Source organism: Branchiostoma floridae, chromosome 7 (assembly GCF_000003815.2).
Source record: "Branchiostoma floridae strain S238N-H82 chromosome 7, Bfl_VNyyK, whole genome shotgun sequence".
Classification (NCBI taxonomy): Eukaryota; Metazoa; Chordata; class Leptocardii; order Amphioxiformes; family Branchiostomatidae; genus Branchiostoma; species Branchiostoma floridae.
The window spans coordinates 16,510,735-16,515,134 of record NC_049985.1 but is presented as its reverse complement, the minus strand read 5'-3'; positions in this window follow the sequence as shown (position 1 = coordinate 16,515,134).

The window sequence follows — 4,400 nt, the reverse complement described above, 5'->3', positions numbered from 1 at the left end:
TCAGAAAATCGCACCTCGGACTATTTGTTTACATAATGGACTAAGAATGTCTAGGGAGAATTGAAGCTTTCCATCACATCAATATTGATATAATTCAGGACGTCAATTTAGTTATCACATGGAACGACATAAAACAATGGAGCGCGGATTGCAAACCGGAAAACCGTGTTACGGTTGTTATGTGGGTTTTGCTAACAAACATGGACAAGGTAGAGCTGTAAACAATCGAGACGCCCAAACAATGTAAATGTTTTTCCTTGTATGCGTAGCAGTCACCCAATCGTTGGGACATGAGGGGATGTCATCCAACCGAAATAATTTGTTTGAAGCACGAATACGTCATATACGGAATAGATGAAATTACCTGATTGCAATTGAAATAAGTTGAATTCATATTCTGAATACCGGGTGTGAGGTTTCTGGCGACACAACACTCAATTAAAGAGGAAAATCTTTATTTCATAATCTTACTGTTGACCTCTTGGCATATGAGATGATGCTCGAATTTGTCTACTCTTTTCTTTTGTAATTCTTGTCAATTTCCTCCCGGAAATTATATGAGATGGAAAACATGTTTCGATTCAGACACATCGTACATATGGGAATTACTTGACCTATGGCATATTAGCTCGATTGAGCGCCGCACAAGTCTAAATTTAGTTACGTGTTTGGACGCAGTGATCCTTATATCTATATGTCAGCGGCATTCAAAATAGAAAGAAACCTTAGGAAACGTCCGACGCCTTGCATGTAGTCAGAGATCTTTAGGGTGGCACTGCATCTAAGTGCATATATATATACAAGTCTCTGGTAAAAAGGTTATTCAAAAGCTCTTGACATTTGCATTCTTCCGGAGAGTGGGTACTAGATTTTATCAAGGAGACTCTATCAACGTTGCAACATGTTGATAGAATTTAATTGATTTCATAAAAGCTTTTTTGGATCGATAGGAATGGTTTATATAGCTCTAAGTTCGCAATCATTTCGTTTTACCTCAACTACATTTTACCACAGTATATTGTATTGTGTCTCTCAATGCGGTTCCGTATAGGCAGTTTCCTTTTTAAAACTAGAAAGGTAATGTTTTCCAAGCAAACTCACGGTGTTGGACTTTACATGGTCTGGCCTATAACACACTGCTGCTCTGTTTATCATTACTCAAACGAATTCGTGTATATGATGACCAGTCAATCCAACTCAGTCCTGCCACTTGCTATAATATGTAATTGAACACCACGGGGAGGGGGGGTGTGGGTGTGCTACATAACCAGTAAACATTATAGTGACAACCGTCTGGTCCAGGCTGTGGACTTAAATTGTTCGGAGAAGAAGAGAAAGAAGTAGAAACGAAACAAAACAATATGTATGTGAACATAAAAAAAGGAACTCCATTAATTCAATTTCCTTACAGTTCCCACTTACCACGTGCACGTGTCTAGACCAATATGCCACGTGTAATTTCTATCACGGGTTGAACGCAGATGAAACACGTGGGTGAAATGAAATATCCTACGATGAGAATAATTGGTGTGTGAGTGTGTAACAATTGGGTATTCACAGATGTCAATAATCTCCAAGCACATGTAAGGCTAGCAGTGGTCTGTTTTGAGTATGCGCTTTGTGCATTCTCTCTAATCTCAGAGCAGATCCACGGTGGCGTAATATAGTATCAAACCCACCGTAGGCGCCCATTTGACTCCTTTTGGCCGGTTATACTCCTTAGCCAGCTTTGATACTATCTTATGGCACCGTAGGATCTGCTTGGAGATTACATTATATCTGCTTGGAGTGTCATTATACACCTTTCTCACGCGGCGGCCATGGTAAAAAAACACGAGGTCAATGAGACTTTCCATCATAATTAGCAGCGTGGTTGACTAACTTCCAACCACAGGTGATCATGATAACGACTTTCTCCAAACCATTGTCTTGAGAAGGTCTGTGAGCTTGATATATAAACGGTGAGTAATGGAAAGAACCATGCATGAATTGTTACGTCAATTAAGCTAGAGTCTCTTGCACTTGTATATTGAAGAAATCATATCTAAAACGGTGTTAAATCTCTTTTAATTCATGAGAAGCACAAATCAGTCGCTTCTCATTGAGGTCATAAGGGAAGAGGAAAGGATTCAGGCAACGTATATGGTACGTAAAGCTAAGGGTACAACCCACCGTGCGTGCAACTGCGTGGTGTCTACGTGCCAAAACGTGGGCAATCTTTTGAGATCCGCAAGTGGTAAGTACCGCCTCCGTACGAAATCCAACGGATTTGGGAGCACACAGACACGCCGTAGAACTCTACGTCCATGTCGAACTTTCTTTGCCATCATGCTGCATGCAACCTGCTCACGGTCAGAGGTGACGTGCAGACCACATACTTACACCTTGCGCAACCGTGCGAGTGACGTGCGTTGAGACGTTCTCCCTCCCTGCTTTTGCCATTCCTTCCCCACGTTTTCAGAAAAACGTGGCGGATGTAACCTCTCCAAAAATGTGCGTACGGCGACTTGTGCCCTTAGCTTTACGATTATGAAACGTCTTATATCATAAAATTTTCGCTGTGAATTGCAGAACAGAATTGTAGTGGCGCTATTTGGAAATGATCAGATGAAATGGGAGCTCACAAGGCTATGAGTAATTCCACTAATGACTATACTATTTTCCAACGGACAAGGTCCTGGTCGGCACACAGGTAACAAGCTGGCGCAAAGTACCAGGTAACGAGCAAGTCTTCATTGAGAAATACCTACGGCTGCTTTCTTCTAGATTGAAGATCTCGTTATGGACATCTGCGCGCGCATTCTTTTCGCCTGTAAAGTTTACCCGGCAGGAACTTGATCCCTAAGTTTGAATCGTGACATTAAGGTATCACCCTACTCCTGGCTTAAGGCTAAGGCTAGCAGTAAGGCCAAGACTAGAGTACATAAAAACAAGAACATCTCGAGAAGAAAGCAACCTTTCTAACCATGCATACCAAGTGTGCCGGGCCGGAACTTGAACCCTTAGCTACAATCGCGGTATTAACTCACCACCCTACCAGGTGCCGTGACAGGCGGTCTTTGCAAAAAGTAGCTAGCGGTTGCGCCTAAACAGGGCGCCTATGCTCAAGAATATCTCCAGAAGGATGTATCCGATTGGACTGCGATTTTCATCCCTCGATCCCTTGCTAAGCAACCTTTCTAACCATACCAAGTTTGCCGGACCGGAACTTGAACCCTAAGCTACAATCGCAGTATTAACTCACCACCCTACCAGGTGCCGTGACAGGCGGTCTTTGTAAAAAGTAGCTAGCGGTTGCGCCTAAACAGGGCGCCTATGCTCAAGAATATCTCCAGAAGAATGTATCCGATTGGACTGCGGTTTTCATCCTTCGATTCCTTGCTAAGCAACCTTTCTAACCATATCAAGTGTGCCGGGCCTGAACTTGAACCCTAAGCTACAATCGCGGTATTAACTCACCACCCTACCAGGTGCCGTGACAGGCGGTCTTTGTAAAAAGTAGCTAGCGGTTGCGCCTAAAAAGGGTGCGTATCCTCAAGAATATCTCCAGAAGGATATATCCGATTGGACTACGGTTTTCATCTTTCGATTCCTTGCTAAGCAACCTTTCTAACCATACCAAGTGTGCCGGGCCTGAACTTGAACCCTAAGCTACAATCGCGGTATTAACTCACCACCCTACCAGGTGCCGTTACAGACGGTCTTTGCAAAAAGTAGCTAGCGGTTGCGCCTAAACAGGGCGCCTATGCTCAAGAATATCTCCAGAAGGATGTATACGATTGGACTGCGGTTTTCATCCTTCGATTTCTTGCTAAGCAACCTTTCTAACCATACCAAGTATGCCGGACCGGAACTTGAACCCTTAGCTACAATCGCGGTATCAACTCAAAACCCTACCAGGTGCCGTGACAGGCGGTCTTTGGAAAAAGTAGTTAGCGGTTGCGCCTAAACAGGGCGCGTATCCTCAAGAATATCTCCAGAAGGATATATCCGATTGGACTACGGTTTTCATCTTTCGATTCCTTGCTAAGCAACCTTTCTAACCATACCAAGTGTGCCGGAACGGAACTTGAACCCTAAGCTACAATCGCGGTATTAACTCACCATCCTACTAGGTGCCGTGACAGGCGGTCTTTCCAAAAAGTAGCTAGCGGTTGCGCTTAAACAGGGCGTGTATACTCAAGAATATCTCCAGTAGAATGTATCCGATTGGACTGCGGTTTTTATCCTTCGATTTCTTGCTAAGCAACCTTTCTAACCATACCAAGTATGACGGACCGGAACTTGAACCCTTAGCTACAATCGCGGTATTAACTCACCACCCTACCAGGTGCCGTGACAGACGGACTTTGCAAAAGTAGCTAGCAGTTGCGCCTATACAGGGCGCGTATACTCAAGAA